Here is a 9,346-nt window from a genome sequence, read left to right as displayed (position 1 = left end):
TCCCTTTAAAAGGATTTATTTACTTATTTATTGATGGTTGGGCTCATTAATGGGGGGATGGTCTTTGTAGAGATATTCTAGGTAGTGATGCCTACTTCCTGTCCTCACCTATTTCCTGTCTGCCAGATGCTGTTTCAGTTTAAGCAACCTCAGAATTTCTTCCTTCGGGCTTCTGAAACTAACTCTGGTGTTGGCAATGTCTGGGTTATGTTTGGGACATGGCCCAGGACCTAGGGCTTCAGAGACAGAGAAGTAAGGTCAGCCTCGGGACAGATCAGGTTACCTAGCAAGCTCTGTAGCATTGGCCATTCATTTCTGTCCTAGGACGAGAAGAAACCTTGGACTTGGGCATCCTCTAGTGCTCTGTGTAGGATTACCTTGGTTGGAGGGGCTGGACCGAGATTCTAGGCTGGGAATGGATGTTTGTTCGGCTGGTGTCTGTTAGGAACACTCAGAAGTGTTTCTGACCGCCTGCATCCACACGCCTGTTTCGGAATATGCCCCAATCCAAGTGCACATGGTGCCATCCTATATGCACCACTCTGCCCCCTGTGTCTCCTCCACCAGGGTGGTTCGAAGAAGCCACGAAGACCCAGGGGGTGTCTGCAAACGTCCACACTGGAGAGAGCAGGCGGGCCAGTGGCTGCAGCGTGCGGGGAAGCGCCCCCTGCCCCCTCTGCCGGCCGCTCTACCTTGGTCTAGATGTCAGCCGCGAGCTCCGAGCCAGCTAGCGAGCCAGAGAGGGAGCGGCGGCGGCGGCGGCGGCGGCGGCGGCGGCGGGCCGCGGGCGGCGGGGAGGGGAGGAGGCGAGGAGAGGGAGGGAGGAAGGGAAGCAGGAAGGGCGGGAGGGAGGAGAGGAGGACCCAGAGAGCGCCAGGCAGCTGGAGTTTTTGCAGCGCTTGGCCGGGCTTCAATGCACAGCAGCAGCGAGCCGCGGCGGCAGCAGGCAGCCCGGGAGCTCCGGCGGCGGCCGAGCCAGCGGCGGCCCCGCTCCCTGCCCCCTGCAAACTTTGCGAGCAGCCCGCCCGGGGGGCCGGGGACGCGCCTGGGAGGCTCGGCTTGGACCACGGCCGCGCTCTTGGCCGCCGCAGCGCTAGCCGCCGCCGTCGCTGCTACCGCCGCAGCTCCGCGCCTCCCCGGGGAGCTGCTGGTGGCTTCCGAGGCCCCCCAGCCCCGACCCCTGGGCACTGCCCAGCTAGTCCCCGGCCAGGGTTGGGGGCGACAGCGGCGTAGCCAGTCCTGGGCTGCCTGGGGGTGGCCGTCACTGCCCAGGGAGGCGCGCAGAAGCTCGGAGAGCGCTCCCCGGCGGGTCCCCAACGTACTCGCCGCCGCGCCCGGGCAGCGGCCCGACCCGGCTAGCATGGGCGGCGCGGAGTGACGCCGCCGTGCCCGCTTGGCATCAAGGACATTCAGCCCGCGGGGGTGGGGACGAAGGGGGGCAGCCCCGCGTCGCCGCCGCAGCCCCTGAGAGCCACCGCTGTCGCTGCTTGGGCTCCGGGGCTGGATGGAAGATAGGGGTGCTTGGAATTGATCTTCATTTTCTGACCTTTTTGTTGGACATTACGCCCACCTTGGACGCTGCAAGAGGAGCTGTCAAGCCCGGCAAGCTCTGATTTGGCCCCCTCCGTTTTTTCTCTGCTGCTCGTGGCTTCCCCGTGCCTCGGTGGAGTATTTGCGTTCGGGGCTGGGGCTGGAGGAGGCAGCCACACGCGCGCACACGCACACGTTCAGAGGAGGGCGAGAGGCAGCGGTACAGGCACCATCTGCAGTGTCAATGCGGCGCTGGGGCTGAAGGAGGGAAACGCCGCGCTTCCAGGTAAGGAGCCGCCGCCGGCCGGGCGCAGGGCCAGCTGGGCAGAGCGGGCGGAGGTGCCGAGTCCGGTCCCGGAGTCCTCGCCTGCTCCGAGGCAGCCCACTACACACACACACACACACACACACACACACACACACACACGCACACACACGCACACACACACGCAAAACACAAATCGCGTGCGCGCACACACACATACACACACACATGCACACACTGCGCTCACGCACCTGCCCACGTCCCACCTGGACACCCGCGTAGGTGCATCGCAGCCGGAGCAGGGATTTCCCGTGTTCTTCTCATCTCCGGACCTAGACTTCTCTTCCCCAGGACTTTCAGGGTGGGATTCAGTAAATGACTGACTCTCCTATCCAGCCTGGTAGGATGAGGGAGCGATTTTGCTGTTTCTAGCTCCTTTCATTTCCTAACTGGTTTCTGTAAGACAGGAGAAGTCATGGGAGGTTTTACGAGACCCGCCCAGTGCAATTGTGCCCCTTAGATTTTTGGACACTCGGGGATTTTATTTTTGCTTTTAAATAGGAGAAAGGCAGAGAGATATTTAAAGGGCAGAGATCTGGAGATCTTGGTGATCGGGCGCCTGGGAGGAGGCCACATAGGCAAACTGGGGCTGCAGTTCTGTAGGGCGGCGCATATGGAACTGACTCCTGCGATTCCCCAGTCAAGGCAGCACTCACGCCTTTCCGAAGCGTGGCACTGCTTCCCCGGAATGCGCCGGGATTTCAGGCAGGGAGGGGCTTTAACATCAAAGCTAGAGGAGTGCTCCCTTGTCTAGGGAGGATGCTGTGGTCCTTTAAAGAGGATCAGACCTTATTCACGTTGCCAGTCAGCGGTAGACAACAAGCAGACAGGGCTTAAGGGACACATGTTTGCAGCCAGCCCCTCACTTCCTTATCCTTCTCTGTGTATGTGAGGCGACTTCCCTCTGTGCCTTTAGTTAACACCTGTCACATGTCTTTTGGGGTGTGTGTCTGAGAACAGGAACTAGGAGGGAGAGTGGAGATGGATTTAGACTAACGGAGAAAGGACCGTGAATACGATGCCATATCCACTTTATAAAGTATTTGGTCTATTAGTGTATCCCAGGTACCCTAGGCTACTAGTGTAACCCAGAGTCTAGATCCTCTGAATGCAGGACTGCTCTCCAGAAACCAATGGTCTAAGTTGTACTTCCCTAGAGCTCCCTGCCTTCACCGCTCCAGTTTCAGAGCCTGTTCATTTTGAAAGTTCCTAGAATGGATGGGGGGGGGGAGGGAGTGTTGGAGTTCCAAAGGGCTTTTTTTATGGCTCCCCTACTAGAGTACTAGAGTCTAAGACAGACTTCTTTCGGGGCTCAATTATTGCAAGGAGAAGAATAGAAGATTCAAATAAGTCATTATTTTAGGCTTGAATACATATATAGCAAGTTTCTATGTTTCTGTAGCTTGGTGTATTTTGCTTTTGTTTGTTTGTTTTTGTAAAAATAGGAATTGTTTCTATCCTCTTTATAAGAGAGTAGACGCTCCCCCCCCCACACACACACAATCCGGCCAAAGTCATTGGCTAGGCTTGGGTAGAAGAGCAGATGCCCCAGGAGGGAAACAGAATTCCTGTTGTGTGTCCTGTAAGCTGCCCTTTGATTGATTGAAAAAGGTATAAGCCAGAATAAAGGAAAGCTCTTCACAATGGGGAGGACCCAGATCGCACAGAGACATTATTTTCTTTTTGAGAATGGTGGGTGTGTACTCATCCAGCTGTATGCATGCATTCTTAGAGCCTTGCCAAGTGCAGTCAGTTTTCACAAGTACAGGTGACCAGGGTGTCCACTTCTGACTTCTGGGCTGTGACAAACATTGGCACATTTTGACATGCACACACTTGGAGTGTGTGGATGGGGAGGACCCTTCTTCGCATGCATATGGCTGTGGCACATTGTTTGTAACAAACAGTTACAAACGGGGAGTATCTCTTAGAGAGGCATTCCCCCACAGACCTGTGAGGGCAGGAGGCTGGGGTGCAGATCATTCCATCACAGACTTCTGCTCCTTTCTCTGCCTCTCTCTTCCCTTTTCTGTACATTTGCAGCCTCAGGATCTGTCATTTTAATGCAAAGACAACTGTCATTATGCTGGTTATAAGCTAAGCACTGGAGCTCAAAGAATCTGCACACTTCCTGCACTTGCTATTGGTTTCTGGGAAAAGATAGACAATAATTAACATCTGTGTATGTTTTTATGTTTTGTTTTCATTTCCTGGCTCTTTTGCCCATCCCTGGAGTATACCATATACTATAGTATCACTGCTCTACCATTCTTTCGTGGGCTTTTAAGTTCTCTGGTCTGCACTGGAAGGCACTCAGTTGCATGATTTAGAAAAGGCCCAGACACAAATGCTTCCTTTTGATCAACCTCATTAAGCTGGAGGTTGTTCTGGAAGCATGCCTGTGAATACCAGGCATAGATCACCCATGATCTGATCTGCTTCTCCACTAAATCCTGCATGGCCCCTCTACCCCCCTCCCAACATGTTTTAGGGAGGAATTTTGCTCCTAGGCAGCGAATTGGCTGCGCTCTCCTTCCCTGTCTCTATTCTCCTGCTTCAGCTCTGCTCCCTGCAGACAGGCAAATCTGCATGGCAGAATCTGCCTACACTTGGCCTACAGATCCTTTTAATCACAAGGAAGGATGCTGGGAATTAAGTGTGGGGGGGTGTCCTAGGATGGTAGCATTCCTACCTTGGGAAGAGAGCTCAGGGGGTTGGGTTAGTAACTGCTCTGAGCTCCTAGGTATTACCCGGCTTTGATGGAAAGAAATTATAGCTAGCGCCTCTCCTCCCAGCCAGCTAGGGGGCATTTCTTAGCGGCTTTAGCCCAGTCTTACCAGAGAGGCACTGTACAGACAATGCACACTGGAGACCTGTTGGAGTGGCTCTCTGGCTCTGATGGGGTGAATACTATGAACCTACTGTGATGTGATCTTGGCTTTGATTACTCTGCGCCCAGTGTGTCACCCTCTCCTTTCCTCTTTATTTGTGGCCAGAGCTCCCTGATGGGAAACCAGTTCAAACCCTGGGCTGCTGTACAGGGTTCATTTCTTTCCCTTGACACCTTCTTTCCACATTCAAAGCCCTGTTCCTCCCTCCCCATGCACTTGTGAATCCACCTTCCTGCTTTGTGCTTGTATCCACCAGCCCATTCGCCCTCAGATTTGCAGCACTCTACAAAATCAATATAACATGAATTTAACGACAGCTGGATGATTAAGTGTTATTTATATTTAAGAGCGGTATTTAAAAAAGACGACGTGCTAATAAATCAAAGGGCTGTTTGGGAGATGCACATGATAAGGGCAATTGCCCTGGAGGCTCCATTGAGCAATGCTTGGTCCACACAGAACCCCTCAGACACTGTCTCTTTAAAGGCTAGTCCTTACTGTACCCTCCCTCTAAACACCCACCTGATCCCCTCTCACTGTCCTGACTTACTCTGGGTTTCCCTCCCACCCTGTCTTCCCAGACTGCAGACATTCTAGTTATGACAGGAAGGTGGAGCCAGCAAGGAGACTGGAGCTGGCTCTGCCGCTAAGTGGGAAGAGGTGGATCTGAAAAGGGAAGGCAAGCAGGGGTCCTGACTCCCCACTGGAGGTCAGTTCCAGATGAAGGAGGCTGCTTCTCCACTTGATATGAAACAGAATAGCTTCTAGAAAGTCCTGAGTAAGAGCCCTGTCCTATGACCAGGAGGCATCGGTGTCCCCAGGGAAGCAGCTGTGAGAATAGTAGTATTGGTTATAGCCCTCATGAAAATGCAGGAACGGAAAATAATACTGATTAATGACAATTGTGGTAGCCAGTGTTCATGAAGCACTTTCTTTGATCTCAAATCATTTGAGTGCTCTATGGGGTTGCATCTTTACTCCCCATGAGCACCCAAAGAGGCAGTGGCTACTGCAGTCCCTATATCCTCCTGAAGGAACTGAGATGAGGGAGGTTAAGGACTTTGTCCAAAGTCACACAGCTAAGCAGTCTGACCTGGCTTCTTGTCATCAAGCTGCTTGCCATGTGAGGATATAGGTACTCAGTATGTTGTCTTCCCTTGCTAAGTGAGTGGGGGAGTGTAGTGGGAGTTTTGTTTTCTCCTTTGGGTTATCTCTGACCCCTATTCTTTGAGCTTCAATTTCCCTATTAGGTAAGGGATAGAGTCTTATCCTTGGCTTGATGGTGGAGTAGAAAGTTGCACGGGCTCTTTCTAGAAGACCATTCAGGTTGACTGTTACCTTACTTGGAATTTTCTATTTTTCTCTGCGGAAAACACAAAAGGTGTGAGTGAGGGAATGAATGAAGTCCCTGTCTTTGTTTTGGATTTGAGGAAGCTCTAGGGTTGGGGTCCGGTTCTTTCTAGTGAGTATTCCAAATTGCTGGTATTGTGGAAATGACACTCTCTCACTGAATGCTGAAAGTAGCCTGTAAGGTGGGGATTGTGGATTACCATTTTGATGGCATAAGAACTTAGGCTGAGATGACAGTTAAAGATGCCCAAGGCCCCAGGTTGCTAGGCAACAGATGGCCAGTTCACTCTAAGGCATGGATTCATGCGATGACACTGCTCACAGGTGGTGCTCTGTAGTTGTTCTTTCATTCATTCACTAGCTCTCAGGATCTAAGCTTAGGATCTAGAGGCAGGAAAATGTCATGTAATCATAGGTGGAGGTTGGTGCTAGTGGCCTGCACAGGGAGGGTAATCCTGCAGCTGTAATGCAATTCAGAATTTAGAATAGAGAAGAAGAAGAAGAAGAAGAAGAAGAAGAAGAAGAAGAAGAAGAAGAAGAAGAAGAAGAAGAAGAAGAAGAGGAGGAGGAGGAGGAGGAGGAGGAGGAGGAGGAGGAGGAGGAGAGCACAGGTTGGGTGGAGTCACTAGGAATCACATTAAGTTATTAATAGATATGCACTAGGGCCCTGGGAAGCTAGGTACCATGGTGGGTACCATCCCACTCCAAAGCCAGAGCTCTGCAGACTTGGTCCCTCTGGTGTTCAGTCTCCTGAGAGTGGTTATGGATTCCTTCTATCTTTCAAAAGACAAACTTTTATTCTATGCATGATGTAACATACTTTTTTTCTCCTGCACTGTGCAGTGTAGAAAGTTCTGCTAAATTTGGGGTGTCTAAAAGGGGCATGCTTAGAGTTTTATCACTCTGGGACAAGAATAGGGGAGACAGAAAGGACTCATATTTTAAGCCAACAGGTGCCTGTGAGTTCAGAAGCATCCTAGGAGCCTGGGGCTGTAAGCTGGAATATCCACTCCCCTCCACGGCGCCTTCTCCATGAACCAGGATTCGCAACAGCAAATTGGATTTTAGGATGTTTTGTCACTCCAACACAAAACACATCACTAGCTAAGAGGATCTTGTCTCCACAGTCAATGTGCCTAACCCAGCCTAAGCACAATCAATTCCCCAGTTCTCTCAAGGAAAAGTCTTGCATTATGAAGTGAGAGGAGAGGAGTGATTGAAACTACAGCGATTGCAAGTCTTTCCTGTTCCTCACTGCTGACCAACACTTCCCCTCGGTCAGGTCCACAAAACTCTTGTAAGAACCAGACTCACTTCCCTCAGGCCAGGGAAGATCCTAGAACCAGAAGGTGAACAAATTGGCCCTTGAGTTTGGCTCAGAGGCTACAAGGAGAGAAAGTAAACAAAGCAGAAATGGTGTGTTGTTTTTCTTCACTTTGGGCTTAGAGGCGTGTGCTGGCACTGTGTGCTGGGTGTTCTATTGAACCAGTCCATGTGGCAGAGGTGCCATTGAAGATGGCAGGAGGTTCTTATTCTCATTCTTCATCTCAGACTTGCTTCTGGAAGGCAATACCAACAAGGGAGCAAGTATTCCCAAAGTCTGTTCTGTGGATGTGTGAATAGATACTATAAGAACCAAAGTTGCCAAGTCTAGTCTGTTTGAGACACTAAGTATAAAAGCTAAATGAGCCGGGCAGTGGTGGCGCATGCCTTTAATCCCAGCACTTGGGAGGCAGAGGCAGGTGGATTTCTGAGTTCGAGGCCAGTCTGGTCTACAGAGTGAGTTCCAGGACAGCCAGGGCTACACAGAGAAACCCTGTCTCTAACAACACCAAAAAAAAAAAAAAGCTAAATGAGTTTCCTGCTATAGAATTTCTCAAAGACTTTAACATACTGCCACGTTCCACCATGGCATAATCCTGGAATCCATCAATATAAATACTGTCACGTGTATACATATGAATGTCTACATGGTTTTATGTGTGTGTGTGTATATATATGTGTACACATTCATATGTATGTTTATGTATCTGCTTGTATATATGGAAGCCAGAGGTCAACCCTGAGAATCTTCTTCGGTTGATCTCTGTGGCCTTACATTCTTTGAGACAGGGTCTCTCACTGAACCTTGAACTTGCCAATTTGGTGGGACTAGCTACCCAGCAAGCCACAGGAACTTCCTGTCTGCAGCCCTAGTGCTGAGATCATAGTGCATGCTGCTGTGTCTGCCTTCTTTATGTAAGTACTGGAGATTGAACTCATGTCTCCATGCTTGCAGGTGAGCACTTTTCTAAGCCATTTCTGTAGTCTATATTTTCTTGTGTCCTTATTATTGAATAAATAGTTTCAGCTGAACTTTTATAACCAAGTCTTGGGTTCTGCTGACTGTGAGGTCTCCAGGTCCTCAGAATTGCGTCTCTGTCCTCAGCATCTGCCGAGCCATTCCCCATACCTGCTCTTCCCTTTGTCTTTCCAAGGTCAGGCATATGGACACATAGATTCATAAATGATTCCTAAGTATTCTTTTTGCTTAGTAGCCACTGGTGTTATAGGAAAAGTAGGTTTTGGCTATAGCAAAGTGTAAATTTCAGCTTGATCATTTACCAGAAAAGAGATTTTTTTTTGAGAGATCACCTTATGTTCAATGCTACCAGTTTCAAAATTAGGAGGTTGTTCTAGAATGATAATTTAAAAAATATTTAATATAAAGTAGAGGAAGTCTTTTGTTCAACTGAAATTTTATATGAAACCCTACTACCCAGAAGAAGCACAAACAATATTGTTCTGGTTAAAAATGGGGATGCTTAGATTTGCCCCCTAGCCTGTTGTCGCTTACCCTTGATTTCAGCCTAGCTTCCCCAGAAGTTGGTGAGACATCACTTTATTGAGAGATGGACCTCTGTGGTTCCTCCTACTATGTCTGACAATAGAACCCGACCTTTTTTTCCAAAGGAAGAAAGCCAGTGATACCTTTAGGATAAGAAGGTTGGCATGAGTTGTCACCTATACTGGGGTAGGTGAATCAGCATGGAGAATGGCTGAAGCTGGAAACTGTGTGGGATAGGACAGATATGGGGAAATGTATCAAATGAGTCTTGTGTAAAGAACTCTCCAAACTCATAGGGTTGTGGCAGCCTTAGCCAACCACACTGTGGGACACCCATCCCACACTCCCAACTGAAACCACATTAGGAATGAATGCTGGCATTCCTTAGGGCTATTGCTACATTGTTTTTTGTTTTTTTTTTTT

At 49.9% G+C, this 9,346-nt stretch overlaps 1 protein-coding gene across 2 annotated transcripts in view; it reads left to right on the top strand.

The window, feature by feature from the left end:
- The first annotated feature begins 882 nt into the window (after positions 1-882).
- The window catches only part of Plxna4 (plexin A4), a 445,847-nt gene continuing 437,383 nt past the window's right edge, over positions 883-9,346 (top strand). Inside the window, exon 1 of one of the 2 annotated variants that reach the window (XM_031381450.1) lies at positions 883-1,816. The gene's annotated coding sequence lies outside the window, so the exon portion shown is untranslated. The remainder of the gene's footprint in view (positions 1,817-9,346) is intronic. The other variant, XM_031381449.1, reaches the window with a different exon arrangement.

Source organism: Mastomys coucha, unplaced genomic scaffold (assembly GCF_008632895.1).
Source record: "Mastomys coucha isolate ucsf_1 unplaced genomic scaffold, UCSF_Mcou_1 pScaffold20, whole genome shotgun sequence".
Lineage (NCBI taxonomy): Eukaryota > Metazoa > Chordata > Mammalia > Rodentia > Muridae > Mastomys > Mastomys coucha.
This window is presented reverse-complemented; position numbering and strand designations above follow the sequence as displayed.